Below are 19,717 nucleotides of genomic sequence, written 5' to 3'. Positions count from 1 at the left end.
TAGCATAGCGCTCTCGTGCAGTGACCAGCGAAGCTGATATGTCCACGTAGGCGCGGCTTCGGTACCAATCTTATCTGTTCGCGCCACAGATGGAAGCTGACGAAAACAACGATGCGCAATTGCACTGCGCGAGGGAGCATTGCAGTTTAACACGAGGCGTGATCAGTGGCGAATATAGCATAGCGCTCTCGTGCAGTGACCAGCGAAGCTGATATGTCCACGTAGGCGCGGCTTCGGTATTATTCTGATCTGTTCGCGCCACAGATGGAAGCTGTCGAAAACAACGATGTGCTATTGCACTGCGCGAGAGTGCATTGCAGTTTAACACGAGGCGTGATCAGTGGCGAATATAGCAAAGCGCTCTCGTGCAGTGACCAGCGAAGCAGATATGTCCACGTAGCCGCGGCTTCGGTACCAATCTGATCTGTTCGCGCCACAGATGGAAGCTGACGAAAACAACGATGCGCAATTGCACTGCGCGAGGGAGCATTGCAGTTTAACACGAGGCGTGATCAGTGGCAAATATAGCATAGCGCTCTCGTGCAGTGACCAGCGAAGCTGATATGTCCACGTAGCCGCGGCTTCGGTACCAATCTGATCTGTTCGCGCCACAGATGGAAGCTGACGAAAACAACGATGCGCAATTGCACTGCGCGAGGGAGCATTGCAGTTTAACACGAGGCGTGATCAGTGGCGAATATAGCATAGCGCTCTCGTGCAGTGACCAGCGAAGCTGATATGTCCACGTAGCCGCGGCTTCGGTACCAATTTGATCTGTTCGCGCCACAGATGGAAGCTGACGAAAACAACGATGCCCAATTGCACTTGCCGAGGGAGCATTGCAGTTTAACACGAGGCGTGATCAGTGGCGAATATAGCATAGCGCTCTCGTGCAGTGACCAGCGAAGCTGATATGTCCACGTAGCCGCGGCTTCGGTACCAATCTGATCTGTTCGCGCCACAGATGGAAGCTAACGAAAACAACGATGCGCAATTGCACTGCGCGAGAGTGCATTGCAGTTTAACACGAGGCGTGATCAGTGGCGAATATAGCATAGCGCTCTCGTGCAGTGACCAGAGAAGCTGATATGTCCACGTAGCCGCGGCTTCGGTACCAATCTGATCTGTTCGCGCCACAGATGGAAGCTAACGAAAACAACGATGTGCTCTTGCACTGCGCGAGAGTGCATTGCAGTTTAACACGAGGCGTGATCAGTGGCGAATATAGCATAGCGCTCTCGTGCAGTGACCAGAGAAGCTATGTCCACGCAGCCGCGGCTTCGGTACCAATCTGATCTGTTCGCGCCACAGATGGAAGCTAACGAAAACAACGATGCGCAATTGCACTGCGCGAGAGTGCATTGCAGTTTAACACGAGGCGTGATCAGTGGCGAATATAGCATAGCGCTCTCGTGCAGTGACCAGAGAAGCTGATATGTACACGTAGCCGCGGCTTCGGTACCAATCTGATCTGTTCGCGCCACAGATGGAAGCTGACGAAAACAACGATGCGAAATTGCACTGCGCGAGAGTGCATTGCAGTTTAACACGAGGCGTGATCAGTGGCGAATATAGCATAGCGCTCTCGTGCGGTGACCAGCGAAGCTGATATGTCCACGCAGGCGCGGCTTCGGTACCAATCTGATCTGTTCGCGCCACAGATGGAAGCTGACGAAAACAACGATGCGCAATTCCAATGCGCGAGAGTGCATTGCAGTTTAACACGAGGCGTGATCAGTGGCGAATATAGCATAGCGCTCTCGTGCAGTGACCAGAGAAGCTTATATGTCCACGTAGCCGCGGCTTCGGTACCAATCTGATCTGTTCGCACCACAGATGGAAGCTGACGAAAACAACGATGCGCAATTGCACTGCGCGAGGGAGCATTGCAGTTTAACACGAGGCGTGATCAGTGGCGAATATAGCATAGCGCTCTCGTGCAGTGACCAGCGAAGCTGATATGTCCACGTAGCCGCGGCTTCGGTACCAATCTGATCTGTTCGCTCCACAGATGGAAGCTGACGAAAACAACGATGCGCAATTGCACTGCGCGAGAGTGCGTTGCAGTTTAACACGAGGCGAGATCAGTGGCGAATATAGCATAGCGCTCTCGTGCAGTGACCAGCGAAGCTGATATGTCCACGTAGCCGCGGCTTCGGTACTAATCTGATCTGTTCGCGCCACAGATGGAAGCTGACGAAAACAACGATGCGCAATTGCACTGCGCGAGGGAGCATTGCAGTTTAACACGAGGCGTGATCAGTGGCGAATATAGCATAGCGCTCTCGTGCAGTGACCAGCGAAGCTGATATCTCCACGTAGGCGCGGCTTCGGTACCAATCTGATCTGTTCGCGCCACAGATGGAAGCTGACTAAAACAACGATGCGGAATTGCACTGCGCGAGAGTGCATTGCAGTTTAACACGAGGCGTGATCAGTGGCGAACATAGCATAGCGCTCTCGTGCAGTGACCAGCGAAGCTGATATGTCCACGTAGGCGCGGCTTCGGTACCAATCTGATCTGTTCGCGCCACAGATGGAAGATGACGAAAACAACGATGCGCAAATGCACTGCGCGAGAGTGCATTGCAGTTTAACACGAGGCGTGATCACTGGCGAATATAGCATAGCGCTCTCGTGCAGTGACCAGAGAAGCTGATATGTCCACGTAGCCGCGGCTTCGGTACCAATCTGATCTGTTCGCGCCACAGATGGAAGCTGACTAAAACAACGATGCGTAATTGCACTGCGCGAGAGTGCATTGCAGTTTAACACGAGGCGTGATCAGTGGCGAATATAGCATAGCGCTCTCGTGCAGTGACCAGCGAAGCTGATATGTCCACGTAGGCGCGGCTTCGGTACCAATCTGATCTGTTCGCGCCACAGATGGAAGCTGACGAAAACAACGATGCGAAATTGCACTGCGCGAGAGTGCGTTGCAGTTTAACACGACGCGTGATCAGTGGCGAATGTAGCATAGCGCTCTCGTGCAGTGACCAGCGAAGCTGATATGTCCACGTAGGCGCGGCTTCGGTACCAATCTGATCTGTTCGCGCCACAGATGGAAGCTGACAAAAACAACGATGCGCAATTGCACTGCGCGAGAGTGCATTGCAGTTTAACACGAGGCGTGATCAGTGGCGACTATAGCATAGCGCTCTCGTGCAGTGACCAGCGAAGCTGATATGTCCACGTAGGCGCGGCTTCGGTACCAATCTGCTCTGTTCGCGCCACAGATGGAAGCTGACGAAAACAACGATGCGCAATTGCACTGCGCGAGGGAGCATTGCAGTTTAACACGAGGCGTGATCAGTGGCGAATATAGCATAGCGCTCTCGTGCAGTGACCAGCGAAGCTGATATGTCCACGTAGCCGCGGCTTCGGTACCAATCTGATCTGTTCGCTCCACTGATGGAAGCTGACGAAAACAACGATGCGCAATTGCACTGCGCGAGAGTGCGTTGCAGTTTAACACGAGGCAAAATCAGTGGCGAATATAGCATAGCGCTCTCGTGCAGTGACCAGCGAAGCTGATATGTCCACGTAGCCGCGGCTTCGGTACCAATCTGATCTGTTCACGCCACAGATGGAAGCTGACGAAAACAACGATGCGCAATTGCACTGCGCGAGGGAGCATTGCAGTTTAACACGAGGCGTGATCAGTGGCGAATATAGCATAGCGCTCTCGTGCAGGGACCAGCGAAGCTGATATGTCCACGTAGGCGCGGCTTCGGTACCAATCTGATCTGTTCACGCCACAGATGGAAGCTGACGAAAACAACGATGCGCAATTGCACTGCGCGAGGGAGCATTGCAATTTAACACGAGGCGTGATCAGTGGCGAATATAGCATAGCGCTCTCGTGCAGTGTCCAGCGAAGCTGATATGTCCACGTAGCCGCGGCTTCGGTACCAATCTGATCTGTTCGCGCCACAGATGGAAGCTGACGAAAACAACGAAGCGCAATTGCACTGCGCGAGAGTGCATTGCAGTTTAACACGAGGCGTGATCAGTGGCGAATATAGCATAGCGCTCTCGTGCAGTGACCAGCGAAGCTGATATGTCCACGTAGGCGCGGCTTCGGTACCAATCTTATCTGTTCGCGCCACAGATGGAAGCTGACGAAAACAACGATGCGCAATTGCACTGCGCGAGGGAGCATTGCAGTTTAACACGAGGCGTGATCAGTGGCGAATATAGCATAGCGCTCTCGTGCAGTGACCAGCGAAGCTGATATGTCCACGTAGGCGCGGCTTCGGTACCAATCTTATCTGTTCGCGCCACAGATGGAAGCTGACGAAAACAACGATGCGCAATTGCACTGCGCGAGGGAGCATTGCAGTTTAACACGAGGCGTGATCAGTGGCGAATATAGCATAGCGCTCTCGTGCAGTGACCAGCGAAGCTGATATGTCCACGTAGCCGCGGCTTCGGTACCAATCTGATCTGTTCACGCCACAGATGGAAGCTGACGAAAACAACGATGCGCAATTGCACTGCGCGAGGGAGCATTGCAGTTTAACACGAGGCGTGATCAGTGGCGAATATAGCATAGCGCTCTCGTGCAGTGACCAGCGAAGCTGATATGTCCACGTAGCCGCGGCTTCGGTACCAATCTGATCTGTTCGCGCCACAGATGGAAGCTGACGAAAACAACGAAGCGCAATTGCACTGCGCGAGAGTGCATTGCAGTTTAACACGAGGCGTGATCAGTGGCGAATATAGCATAGCGCTCTCGTGCAGTGACCAGCGAAGCTGATATGTCCACGTAGGCGCGGCTTCGGTACCAATCTTATCTGTTCGCGCCACAGATGGAAGCTGACGAAAACAACGATGCGCTATTGCACTGCGCGAGGGAGCATTGCAGTTTAACACGAGGCGTGATCAGTGGCGAATATAGCATAGCGCTCTCGTGCAGTGACCAGCGAAGCTGATATGTCCACGTAGGCGCGGCTTCGGTATTATTCTGATCTGTTCGCGCCACAGATGGAAGCTGTCGAAAACAACGATGTGCTATTGCACTGCGCGAGAGTGCATTGCAGTTTAACACGAGGCGTGATCAGTGGCGAATATAGCATAGCGCTCTCGTGCAGTGACCAGCGAAGCAGATATGTCCACGTTGCCGCGGCTTCGGTACCAATCTGATCTGTTCGCGCCACAGATGGAAGCTGACGAAAACAACGATGCGCAATTGCACTGCGCGAGGGAGCATTGCAGTTTAACACGAGGCGTGATCAGTGGCAAATATAGCATAGCGCTCTCGTGCAGTGACCAGCGAAGCTGATATGTCCACGTAGCCGCGGCTTCGGTACCAATCTGATCTGTTCGCGCCACAGATGGAAGCTGACGAAAACAACGATGCGCAATTGCACTGCGCGAGGGAGCATTGCAGTTTAACACGAGGCGTGATCAGTGGCGAATATAGCATAGCGCTCTCGTGCAGTGACCAGCGAAGCTGATATGTCCACGTAGCCGCGGCTTCGGTACCAATTTGATCTGTTCGCGCCACAGATGGAAGCTGACGAAAACAACGATGCCCAATTGCACTGCGCGAGGGAGCATTGCAGTTTAACACGAGGCGTGATCAGTGGCGAATATAGCATAGCGCTCTCGTGCAGTGACCAGCGAAGCTGATATGTCCACGTAGCCGCGGCTTCGGTACCAATCTGATCTGTTCGCGCCACAGATGGAAGCTGACGAAAAAAACGATGCGCAATTGCACTGCGCGAGAGTGCATTGCAGTTTAACACGAGGCGTGATCAGTGGCGAATATAGCATAGCGCTCTCGTGCAGTGACCAGAGAAGCTGATATGTCCACGTAGCCGCGGCTTCGGTACCAATCTGATCTGTTCGCGCCACAGATGGAAGCTAACGAAAACAACGATGTGCTCTTGCACTGCGCGAGAGTGCATTGCAGTTTAACACGAGGCGTGATCAGTGGCGAATATAGCATAGCGCTCTCGTGCAGTGACCAGAGAAGCTATGTCCACGCAGCCGCGGCTTCGGTACCAATCTGATCTGTTCGCGCCACAGATGGAAGCTAACGAAAACAACGATGCGCAATTGCACTGCGCGAGAGTGCATTGCAGTTTAACACGAGGCGTGATCAGTGGCGAATATAGCATAGCGCTCTCGTGCAGTGACCAGAGAAGCTGATATGTACACGTAGCCGCGGCTTCGGTACCAATCTGATCTGTTCGCGCCACAGATGGAAGCTGACGAAAACAACGATGCGAAATTGCACTGCGCGAGAGTGCATTGCAGTTTAACACGAGGCGTGATCAGTGGCGAATATAGCATAGCGCTCTCGTGCAGTGACCAGCGAAGCTGATATGTCCACGCAGGCGCGGCTTCGGTACCAATCTGATCTGTTCGCGCCACAGATGGAAGCTGACGAAAACAACGATGCGCAATTCCAATGCGCGAGAGTGCATTGCAGTTTAACACGAGGCGTGATCAGTGGCGAATATAGCATAGCGCTCTCGTGCAGTGACCAGAGAAGCTTATATGTCCACGTAGCCGCGGCTTCGGTACCAATCTGATCTGTTCGCACCACAGATGGAAGCTGACGAAAACAACGATGCGCAATTGCACTGCGCGAGGGAGCATTGCAGTTTAACACGAGGCGAGATCAGTGGCGAATATAGCATAGCGCTCTCGTGCAGTGACCAGCGAAGCTGATATGTCCACGTAGCCGCGGCTTCGGTACCAATCTGATCTGTTCGCTCCACAGATGGAAGCTGACGAAAACAACGATGCGCAATTGCACTGCGCGAGAGTGCGTTGCAGTTTAACACGAGGCGAGATCAGTGGCGAATATAGCATAGCGCTCTCGTGCAGTGACCAGCGAAGCTGATATGTCCACGTAGCCGCGGCTTCGGTACTAATCTGATCTGTTCGCGCCACAGATGGAAGCTGACGAAAACAACGATGCGCAATTGCACTGCGCGAGGGAGCATTGCAGTTTAACACGAGGCGTGATCAGTGGCGAATATAGCATAGCGCTCTCGTGCAGTGACCAGCGAAGCTGATATCTCCACGTAGGCGCGGCTTCGGTACCAATCTGATCTGTTCGCGCCACAGATGGAAGCTGACGAAAACAACGATGCGCAATTGCACTGCGCGAGAGTGCATTGCAGTTTAACACGAGGCGTGATCAGTGGCGAATATAGCATAGCGCTCTCGTGCAGTGACCAGCGAAGCTGATATGTCCACGTAGGCGCGGCTTCGGTACCAATCTTATCTGTTCGCGCCACAGATGGAAGCTGACGAAAACAACGATGCGCAATTGCACTGCGCGAGGGAGCATTGCAGTTTAACACGAGGCGTGATCAGTGGCGAATATAGCATACCGCTCTCGTGCAGTGACCAGCGAAGCTGATATGTCCACGTAGGCGCGGCTTCGGTATTATTCTGATCTGTTCGCGCCACAGATGGAAGCTGTCGAAAACAACGATGTGCTATTGCACTGCGCGAGAGTGCATTGCAGTTTAACACGAGGCGTGATCAGTGGCGAATATAGCATAGCGCTCTCGTGCAGTGACCAGCGAAGCAGATATGTCCACGTAGCCGCGGCTTCGGTACCAATCTGATCTGTTCTCGCCACAGATGGAAGCTGACGAAAACAACGATGCGCAATTGCACTGCGCGAGGGAGCATTGCAGTTTAACACGAGGCGTGATCAGTGGCAAATATAGCATAGCGCTCTCGTGCAGTGACCAGCGAAGCTGATATGTCCACGTAGCCGCGGCTTCGGTACCAATCTGATCTGTTCGCGCCACAGATGGAAGCTGACGAAAACAACGATGCGCAATTGCACTGCGCGAGGGAGCATTGCAGTTTAACACGAGGCGTGATCAGTGGCGAATATAGCATAGCGCTCTCGTGCAGTGACCAGCGAAGCTGATATGTCCACGTAGCCGCGGCTTCGGTACCAATCTGATCTGTTCGCTCCACAGATGGAAGCTGACGAAAACAACGATGCGCAATTGCACTGCGCGAGAGTGCGTTGCAGTTTAACACGAGGCGAGATCAGTGGCGAATATAGCATAGCGCTCTCGTGCAGTGACCAGCGAAGCTGATATGTCCACGTAGCCGCGGCTTCGGTACCAATCTGATCTGTTCGCGCCACAGATGGAAGCTGACGAAAACAACGATGCGCAATTGCACTGCGCGAGGGAGCATTGCAGTTTAACACGAGGCGTGATCAGTGGCGAATATAGCATAGCGCTGTCGTGCAGTGACCAGCGAAGCTGATATCTCCACGTAGGCGCGGCTTCGGTACCAATCTGATCTGTTCGCGCCACAGATGGAAGCTGACGAAAACAACGATGCGCAATTGCACTGCGCGAGAGTGCATTGCAGTTTAACACGAGGCGTGATCAGTGGCGAATATAGCATAGCGCTCTCGTGCAGTGACCAGCGAAGCTGATATGTCCACGTAGGCGCGGCTTCGGTACCAATCTTATCTGTTCGCGCCACAGATGGAAGCTGACGAAAACAACGATGCGCAATTGCACTGCGCGAGGGAGCATTGCAGTTTAACACGAGGCGTGATCAGTGGCGAATATAGCAAAGCGCTCTCGTGCAGTGACCAGCGAAGCTGATATGTCCACGTAGGCGCGGCTTCGGTATTATTCTGATCTGTTCGCGACACAGATGGAAGCTGTCGAAAACAACGATGTGCTATTGCACTGCGCGAGAGTGCATTGCAGTTTAACACGAGGCGTGATCAGTGGCGAATATAGCATAGCGCTCTCGTGCATTGACCAGCGAAGCAGATATGTCCACGTAGCCGCGGCTTCGGTACCAATCTGATCTGTTCGCGCCACAGATGGAAGCTGACGAAAACAACGATGCGCAATTGCACTGCGCGAGGGAGCATTGCAGTTTAACACGAGGCGTGATCAGTGGCAAATATAGCATAGCGCTCTCGTGCAGTGACCAGCGAAGCTGATATGTCCACGTAGCCGCGGCTTCGGTACCAATCTGATCTGTTCGCGCCACAGATGGAAGCTGACGAAAACAACGATGCGCAATTGCACTGCGCGAGGGAGCATTGCAGTTTAACACGAGGCGTGATCAGTGGCGAATATAGCATAGCGCTCTCGTGCAGTGACCAGCGAAGCTGATATGTCCACGTAGCCGCGGCTTCGGTACCAATCTGATCTGTTCGCGCCACAGATGGAAGCTGACGAAAACAACGATGCCCAATTGCACTGCGCGAGGGAGCATTGCAGTTTAACACGAGGCGTGATCAGTGGCGAATAAAGCATAGCGCTCTCGTGCAGTGACCAGCGAAGCTGATATGTCCACGTAGCCGCGGCTTCGGTACCAATCTGATCTGTTCGCGCCACAGATGGAAGCTGACGAAAACAACGATGCGCAATTGCACTGCGCGAGAGTGCATTGCAGTTTAACACGAGGCGTGATCAGTGGCGAATATAGCATAGCGCTCTCGTGCAGTGACCAGAGAAGCTGATATGTCCACGTAGCCGCAGCTTCGGTACCAATCTGATCTGTTCGCGCCACAGATGGAAGCTAACGAAAACAACGATGCGCAATTGCACTGCGCGAGAGTGCATTGCAGTTTAACACGAGGCGTGATCAGTGGCGAATATAGCATAGCGCTCTCGTGCAGTGACCAGAGAAGCTGATATGTCCACGTAGCCGCGGCTTCGGTACCAATCTGATCTGTTCGCGCCACAGATGGAAGCTAACGAAAACAACGATGTGCTATTGCACTGCGCGAGAGTGCATTGCAGTTTAACACGAGGCGTGATCAGTGGCGAATATAGCATAGCGCTCTCGTGCAGTGACCAGAGAAGCTATGTCCACGCAGCCGCGGCTTCGGTACCAATCTGATCTGTTCGCGCCACAGATGGAAGCTAACGAAAACAACGATGCGCAATTGCACTGCGCGAGAGTGCATTGCAGTTTAACACGAGGCGTGATCAGTGGCGAATATAGCATAGCGCTCTCGTGCAGTGACCAGAGAAGCTGATATGTACACGTAGCCGCGGCTTCGGTACCAATCTGATCTGTTCGCGCCACAGATGGAAGCTGACGAAAACAACGATGCGCAATTGCAATGCGCGAGAGTGCATTGCAGTTTAACACGAGGCGTGATCAGTGGCGAATATAGCATAGCGCTCTCGTGCAGTGACCAGAGAAGCTGATATGTCCACGTAGCCGCGGCTTCGGTACCAATCTGATCTGTTCGCGCCACAGATGGAAGCTAACGAAAACAACGATGTGCTATTGCACTGCGCGAGAGTGCATTGCATTTTAACACGAGGCGTGATCAGTGGCGAATATAGCATAGCGCTCTCGTGCAGTGACCAGAGAAGCTGATATGTCCACGTAGCCGCGGCTTCGGTACCAATCTGATCTGTTCGCGCCACAGATGGAAGCTGACGAAAACAACGATGCGCAATTGCACTGCGCGAGGGAGCATTGCAGTTTAACACGAGGCGTGATCAGTGGCGAATATAGTATAGCGCTCTCGTGCAGTGACCAGCGAAGCTGATATGTCCACGTAGGCGCGGCTTCGATATTATTCTGATCTGTTCGCGCCACAGATGGAAGCTGACGAAAACAACGATGCGCAATTGCACTGCGCGAGGGAGCATTGCAGTTTAACACGAGGCGTGATCAGTGGCGAATATAGCATAGCGCTCTCGTGCAGTGACCAGCGAAGCTGATATGTCCACGTAGCCGCGGCTTCGGTACCAATCTGATCTGTTCGCTCCACAGATGGAAGCTGACGAAAACAACGATGCGCAATTGCACTGCGCGAGAGTGCGTTGCAGTTTAACACGAGGCGAGATCAGTGGCGAATATAGCATAGCGCTCTCGTGCAGTGACCAGCGAAGCTGATATGTCCACGTAGCCGCGGCTTCGGTACCAATCTGATCTGTTCGCGCCACAGATGGAAGCTGACGAAAACAACGATGCGCAATTGCACTGCGCGAGGGAGCATTGCAGTTTAACACGAGGCGTGATCAGTGGCGAATATAGCATAGCGCTGTCGTGCAGTGACCAGCGAAGCTGATATCTCCACGTAGGCGCGGCTTCGGTACCAATCTGATCTGTTCGCGCCACAGATGGAAGCTGACGAAAACAACGATGCGCAATTGCACTGCGCGAGAGTGCATTGCAGTTTAACACGAGGCGTGATCAGTGGCGAATATAGCATAGCGCTCTCGTGCAGTGACCAGCGAAGCTGATATGTCCACGTAGGCGCGGCTTCGGTACCAATCTTATCTGTTCGCGCCACAGATGGAAGCTGACGAAAACAACGATGCGCAATTGCACTGCGCGAGGGAGCATTGCAGTTTAACACGAGGCGTGATCAGTGGCGAATATAGCATAGCGCTCTCGTGCAGTGACCAGCGAAGCTGATATGTCCACGTAGGCGCGGCTTCGGTATTATTCTGATCTGTTCGCGACACAGATGGAAGCTGTCGAAAACAACGATGTGCTATTGCACTGCGCGAGAGTGCATTGCAGTTTAACACGAGGCGTGATCAGTGGCGAATATAGCATAGCGCTCTCGTGCAGTGACCAGCGAAGCAGATATGTCCACGTAGCCGCGGCTTCGGTACCAATCTGATCTGTTCGCGCCACAGATGGAAGCTGACGAAAACAACGATGCGCAATTGCACTGCGCGAGGGAGCATTGCAGTTTAACACGAGGCATGATCAGTGGCAAATATAGCATAGCGCTCTCGTGCAGTGACCAGCGAAGCTGATATGTCCACGTAGCCGCGGCTTCGGTACCAATCTGATCTGTTCGCGCCACAGATGGAAGCTGACGAAAACAACGATGCGCAATTGCACTGCGCGCGGGAGCATTGCAGTTTAACACGAGGCGTGATCAGTGGCGAATATAGCATAGCGCTCTCGTGCAGTGACCAGCGAAGCTGATATGTCCACGTAGCCGCGGCTTCGGTACCAATCTGATCTGTTCGCGCCACAGATGGAAACTGACGAAAACAACGATGCCCAATTGCACTGCGCGAGGGAGCATTGCAGTTTAACACGAGGCGTGATCAGTGGCGAATAAAGCATAGCGCTCTCGTGCAGTGACCAGCGAAGCTGATATGTCCACGTAGCCGCGGCTTCGGTACCAATCTGATCTGTTCGCGCCACAGATGGAAGCTGACGAAAACAACGATGCGCAATTGCACTGCGCGAGAGTGCATTGCAGTTTAACACGAGGCGTGATCAGTGGCGAATATAGCATAGCGCTCTCGTGCAGTGACCAGAGAAGCTGATATGTCCACGTAGCCGCAGCTTCGGTACCAATCTGATCTGTTCGCGCCACAGATGGAAGCTAACGAAAACAACGATGCGCAATTGCACTGCGCGAGAGTGCATTGCAGTTTAACACGAGGCGTGATCAGTGGCGAATATAGCATAGCGCTCTCGTGCAGTGACCAGAGAAGCTGATATGTCCACGTAGCCGCGGCTTCGGTACCAATCTGATCTGTTCGCGCCACAGATGGAAGCTAACGAAAACAACGATGTGCTATTGCACTGCGCGAGAGTGCATTGCAGTTTAACACGAGGCGTGATCAGTGGCGAATATAGCATAGCGCTCTCGTGCAGTGACCAGAGAAGCTATGTCCACGCAGCCGCGGCTTCGGTACCAATCTGATCTGTTCGCGCCACAGATGGAAGCTAACGAAAACAACGATGCGCAATTGCAATGCGCGAGAGTGCATTGCAGTTTAACACGAGGCGTGATCAGTGGCGAATATAGCATAGCGCTCTCGTGCAGTGACCAGAGAAGCTGATATGTACACGTAGCCGCGGCTTCGGTACCAATCTGATCTGTTCGCGCCACAGATGGAAGCTGACGAAAACAACGATGCGCAATTGCAATGCGCGAGAGTGCATTGCAGTTTAACACGAGGCGTGATCAGTGGCGAATATAGCATAGCGCTCTCGTGCAGTGACCAGAGAAGCTGATATGTCCACGTAGCCGCGGCTTCGGTACCAATCTGATCTGTTCGCGCCACAGATGCAAGCTAACGAAAACAACGATGTGCTATTGCACTGCGCGAGAGTGCATTGCAGTTTAACACGAGGCGTGATCAGTGGCGAATATAGCATAGCGCTCTCTGCAGTGACCAGAGAAGCTGATATGTCCACGTAGCCGCGGCTTCGGTACCAATCTGATCTGTTCGCGCCACAGATGGAAGCTGACGAAAACAACGATGCGCAATTGCACTGCGCGAGGGAGCATTGCAGTTTAACACGAGGCGTGATCAGTGGCGAATATAGCATAGCGCTCTCGTGCAGTGACCAGCGAAGCTGATATGTCCACGTAGGCGCGGCTTCGATATTATTCTGATCTGTTCGCGCCACAGATGGAAGCTGTCGAAAACAACGATGTGCTATTGCACTGCGCGAGAGTGCATTGCAGTTTAACACGAGGCGTGATCAGTGGCGAATATAGCATAGCGCTCTCGTGCAGTGACCAGAGAAGCTGATATGTCCACGTAGCCGCGGCTTCGGTAACAATCTGATCTGTTCGCGCCACAGATGGAAGCTGACGAAAACAACGATGCGCAATTGCACTGCGCGAGGGAGCATTGCAGTTTAACACAAGGCGTGATCAGTGGCAAATATAGCATAGCGCTCTCGTGCAGTGACCAGCGAAGCTGATATGTCCACGTAGCCGCGGCTTCGGTACCAATCTGATCTGTTCGCGCCACAGATGGAAGCTGACGAAAACAACGATGCGCAATTGCACTGCGCGAGGGAGCATTGCAGTTTAACACGAGGCGTGATCAGTGGCGAATATAGCATAGCGCTCTCGTGCAGTGACCAGCGAAGCTGATATGTCCACGTAGCCGCGGCTTCGGTACCAACCTGATCTGTTCGCGCCACAGATGGAAGCTGACGAAAACAACGATGCGCAATTGCACTGCGCAGGGAGCATTGCAGTTTAACACGAGGCGTGATCAGTGGCAAATATAGCATAGCGCTCTCGTGCAGTGACCAGCGAAGCTGATATGTCCACGTAGCCGCGGCTTCGGTACCAATCTGATCTGTTCGCGCCACAGATGGAAGCTGACGAAAACAACGATGCGCAATTGCACTGCGCGATTGAGCATTGCAGTTTAACACGAGGCGTGATCAGTGGCGAATATAGCATAGCGCTCTCGTGCAGTGGCCAGCGAAGCTGATATGTCCACGTAGGCGCGGCTTCGGTACCAATCTGATCTGTTCGCGCCACAGATGGAAGCTGACGAAAACAACGATGCGGAATTGCCCTGCGCGAGAGTGCATTGCAGTTTAACACGAGGCGTGATCAGTGGCGAATATAGCATAGCGCTCTCGTGCAGTGACCAGCGAAGCTGATATGTCCACGTTGGCGCGGCTTCGGTACCAATCTGATCTGTTCGCGCCACAGATGGAAGCTGACGAAAACAACGATGCGGAATTGCCCTGCGCGAGAGTGCATTGCAGTTTAACACGAGGCGTGATCATTGGCGAATATAGCATAGCGCTCTCGTGCAGTGACCAGCGAAGCTGATATGTCCACGCAGGCGCGGCTTCGGCACCAATCTGATCTGTTCGCGCCACAGATGGAAGCTGACGAAAACAACGATGAACAATTCCAATGCGCGAGAGTGCATTGCAGTTTAACACGAGGCGTGATCAGTGGCGAATATAGCATAGCGCTCTCGTGCAGTGACCAGAGAAGCTTATATGAACACGTAGCCGCGGCTTCGGTACCAATCTGATCTGTTCGCGCCACAGATGGAAGCAGACGAAAACAACGATGCGCCATTGCACTGCGCGAGAGTGCATTGCAGTTTAACACGAGGCGTGATCAGTGGCGAATATAGCATAGCGCTCTCGTGCAGTGACCAGCGAAGCTGATATGTCCACGTTGGCGCGGCTTCGGTACCAATCTGATCTGTTCGCGCCACAGATGGAAGCTGACGAAAACAATGATGCGCAATTGCACTGCGCGAGGGAGCATTGCAGTTTAACACGAGGCGTGGTCAGTGGCGAATATAGCATAGCGCTCTCGTGCAGTGACCAACGAAGCTGGTATGTCCACGTAGGCGCGGCTTCCGTACCAATCTGATCTGTTCGCGCCACAGATGGAAGCTGACGAAAACAATGATGCGCAATTGCACTGCGCGAGAGTGCATTGCAGTTTAACACGAGGCGTGATCAGTGGCGAATATAGCATAGCGCTCTCGTGCAGTGACCAGCGAAGCTGATATGTCCACGTAGGCGCGGCTTCGGTACCAATCTGATCTGTTCGCGCCACAGATGGAAGCTGACGAAAACAACGATGCGCAATTGCACTGCGCGAGGGAGCATTGCAGTTTAACACGAGGCGTGATCAGTGGCGAATATAGCATAGCGCTCTCGTGCAGTGACCAACGAAGCTGGTATGTCCACGTAGGCGCAGCTTCGGTACCAATCTGATGTGTTCGCGCCCAGATGGAAGCTGACGAAAACAACGATGCGCAATTGCACTGCGCGAGGGAGCATTGCAGTTTAACACGAGGCGTGATCAGTGGCGAATATAGCATAGCGCTCTCGTGCAGTGACCAGCGAAGCTGATATGTCCACGTAGGCGCGGCTTCGGTATTATTCTGATCTGTTCGCGCCACAGATGGAAGCTGTCGAAAACAACGATGTGCTATTGCACTGCGCGAGAGTGCATTGCAGTTTAACACGAGGCGTGATCAGTGGCGAATATAGCATAGCGCTCTCGTGCAGTGACCAGAGAAGCTGATATGTCCACGTAGCCGCGGCTTCGGTACCAATCTGATCTGTTCGCGCCACAGATGGAAGCTGACGAAAACAACGATGCGCAATTGCACTGCGCGAGGGAGCATTGCAGTTTAACACGAGGCGTGATCAGTGGCAAATATAGCATAGTGCTCTAATGCAGTGACCAGCGAAGCTGATATGTCCACGTAGCCGCGGCTTCGGTACCAATCTGATCTGTTCGCGCCACAGATGGAAGCTGACGAAAACAACGATGCGCAATTGCACTGCGCGAGGCAGCATTGCTGTTTAACACGAGGCGTGATCAGTGGCGAATATAGCATAGCGCCCTCGTGCAGTGACCAGCGAAGCTGATATGTCCACGTAGCCGCGGCTTCGGTACCAATCTGATCTGTTCGCGCCACAGATGGAAGCTGACGAAAACAACGATGCGCAATTGCACTGCGCGAGGGAGCATTGCAGTTTAACACGAGGCGTGATCAGTGGCAAATATAGCATAGCGCTCTCGTGCAGTGACCAGCGAAGCTGATATGTCCACGTAGCCGCGACTTCGGTACCAATCTGATCTGTTCGCGCCACAGATGGAAGCTGACGAAAACAACTATGCGCAATTGCACTGCGCGAGGGAGCATTGCAGTTTAACACGAGGCGTGATCAGTGGCGAATATAGCATAGCGCTCTCGTGCAGTGACCAGCGAAGCTGATATGTCCACGTAGGCGCGGCTTCGGTACCAATCTGATCTGTTCGCGCCACAGATGGAAGCTGACGAAAACAACGATGCGCAATTGCACTGCGCGAGGGAGCATTGCAGTTTAACACGAGGCGTGATCAGTGGCGAATATAGCATAGCGCTCTCGTGCAGTGACCAGCGAAGCTGATATGTCCACGTAGCCACGGCTTCGGTACCAATCTGATCTGTTCGCGCCACAGATGGAAGCTGACGAAAACAACGATGCGTAATTTCACTGCGCGAGGGAGCATTGCAGTTTAACACGAGGCGTGATCAGTGGCGAATATAGCATAGCGCTCTCGTGCAGTGACCAGGAAAGCTGATATGTCCACGTAGCCGCGGCTTCGGTACCAATCTGATCTGTTCGCGCCACAGATGGAAGCTAACGAAAACAACGATGTGCTATTGCACTGCGCGAGAGTGCATTGCAGTTTAACACGAGGCGTGATCAGTGGCGAATATAGCATTGCGCTCTCGTGCAGTGACCAGAGAAGCTATGTCCACGCAGCCGCGGCTTCGGTACCAATCTGATCTGTTCGCGCCACAGATGGAAGCTAACGAAAACAACGATGCGCAATTGCACTGCGCGAGAGTGCATTGCAGTTTAACACGAGGCGTGATCAGTGGCGAATATAGCATAGCGCTCTCGTGCAGTGACCAGAGAAGCTGATATGTACACGTAGCCGCGGCTTCGGTACCAATCTGATCTGTTCGCGCCACAGATGGAAGCTGACGAAAACAACGATGCGCAATTGCAATGCGCGAGAGTGCATTGCAGTTTAACACGAGGCGTGATCAGTGGCGAATATAGCATAGCGCTCTCGTGCAGTGACCAACGAAGCTGGTATGTCCACGTAGGCGCAGCTTCGGTACCAATCTGATGTGTTCGCGCCCAGATGGAAGCTGACGAAAACAACGATGCGCAATTGCACTGCGCGAGGGAGCATTGCAGTTTAACACGAGGCGTGATCAGTGGCGAATATAGCATAGCGCTCTCGTGCAGTGACCAGCGAAGCTGATATGTCCACGTAGGCGCGGCTTCGGTATTATTCTGATCTGTTCGCGCCACAGATGGAAGCTGTCGAAAACAACGATGTGCTATTGCACTGCGCGAGAGTGCATTGCAGTTTAACACGAGGCGTGATCAGTGGCGAATATAGCATAGCGCTCTCGTGCAGTGACCAGAGAAGCTGATATGTCCACGTAGCCGCGGCTTCGGTACCAATCTGATCTGTTCGCGCCACAGATGGAAGCTGACGAAAACAACGATGCGCAATTGCACTGCGCGAGGGAGCATTGCAGTTTAACACGAGGCGTGATCAGTGGCAAATATAGCATAGTGCTCTAATGCAGTGACCAGCGAAGCTGATATGTCCACGTAGCCGCGGCTTCGGTACCAATCTGATCTGTTCGCGCCACAGATGGAAGCTGACGAAAACAACGATGCGCAATTGCACTGCGCGAGGCAGCATTGCTGTTTAACACGAGGCGTGATCAGTGGCGAATATAGCATAGCGCCCTCGTGCAGTGACCAGCGAAGCTGATATGTCCACGTAGCCGCGGCTTCGGTACCAATCTGATCTGTTCGCGCCACAGATGGAAGCTGACGAAAACAACGATGCGCAATTGCACTGCGCGAGGGAGCATTGCAGTTTAACACGAGGCGTGATCAGTGGCAAATATAGCATAGCGCTCTCGTGCAGTGACCAGCGAAGCTGATATGTCCACGTAGCCGCGGCTTCGGTACCAATCTGATCTGTTCGCGCCACAGATGGAAGCTGACGAAAACAACGATGCGCAATTGCACTGCGCGAGGGAGCATTGCAGTTTAACACGAGGCGTGATCAGTGGCGAATATAGCATAGCGCTCTCGTGCAGTGACCAGCGAAGCTGATATGTCCACGTAGCCACGGCTTCGGTACCAATCTGATCTGTTCGCGCCACAGATGGAAGCTGACGAAAACAACGATGCGTAATTGCACTGCGCGAGGGAGCATTGAAGTTTAACACGAGGCGTGATCAGTGGCGAATATATCATAGCGCTCTCGTGCAGTGACCAGGAAAGCTGATATGTACACGTAGCCGCGGCTTCGGTACCAATCTGATCTGTTCGCGCCACAGATGGAAGCTAACGAAAACAACGATGTGCTATTGCACTGCGCGAGAGTGCATTGCAGTTTAACACGAGGAGTGATCAGTGGCGAATCTAGCATAGCGCTCTCGTGCAGTGACCAGCGAAGCTGATATGTCCACGTAGGCGCGGCTTCGGTATTATTCTGATCTGTTCGCGCCACAGATGGAAGCTGTCGAAAACAACGATGTGCTATTGCACTGCGCGAGAGTGCATTGCAGTTTAACACGAGGCGTGATCAGTGGCGAATATAGCATAGCGCTCTCGTGCAGTGACCAGAGAAGCTGATATGTCCACGTAGCCGCGGCTTCGGTACCAATCTGATCTGTTCGCGCCACAGATGGAAGCTAACGAAAACAACGATGTGCTATTGCACTGCGCGAGAGTGCATTGCAGTTTAACACGAGGCGTGATCAGTGGCGAATATAGCATAGCGCTCTCGTGCAGTGACCAGCGAAGCTGATATGTCCACGTAGGCGCGGCTTCGGTATTATTCTGATCTGTTCGCGCCACAGATGGAAGCTGTCGAAAACAACGATGTGCTATTGCACTGCGCGAGAGTGCATTGCAGTTTAACACGAGGCGTGATCAGTGGCGAATATAGCATAGCGCTCTCGTGCAGTGACCAGAGAAGCTGATATGTCCACGTAGCCGCGGCTTCGGTACCAATCTGATCTGTTCGCGCCACAGATGGAACCTGACGAAAACAACGATGCGCAATTGCACTGCGCGAGGGAACATTGCAGTTTAACACAAGGCGTGATCAGTGGCAAATATAGCATAGCGCTCTCGTGCAGTGACCAGCGAAGCTGATATGTCCACGTAGCCGCGGCTTCGGTACCAATCTGATCTGTTCGCGCCACAGATGGAAGCTGACGAAAACAACGATGCGCAATTGCACTGCGCGAGGGAGCATTGCAGTTTAACACGAGGCGTGATCAGTGGCGAATATAGCATAGCGCTCTCGTGCAGTGACCAGCGAAGCTGATATGTCCACGTAGCCGCGGCTTCGATACCAACCTGATCTGTTCGCGCCACAGATGGAAGCTGACGAAAACAACGATGCGCAATTGCACTGCGCAGGGAG

This window comes from Amblyomma americanum, chromosome 4, assembly GCF_052857255.1.
Source record: "Amblyomma americanum isolate KBUSLIRL-KWMA chromosome 4, ASM5285725v1, whole genome shotgun sequence".
In the NCBI taxonomy this organism is placed as follows: domain Eukaryota; kingdom Metazoa; phylum Arthropoda; class Arachnida; order Ixodida; family Ixodidae; genus Amblyomma; species Amblyomma americanum.
Note: the sequence above shows the minus strand (reverse complement) of the source record.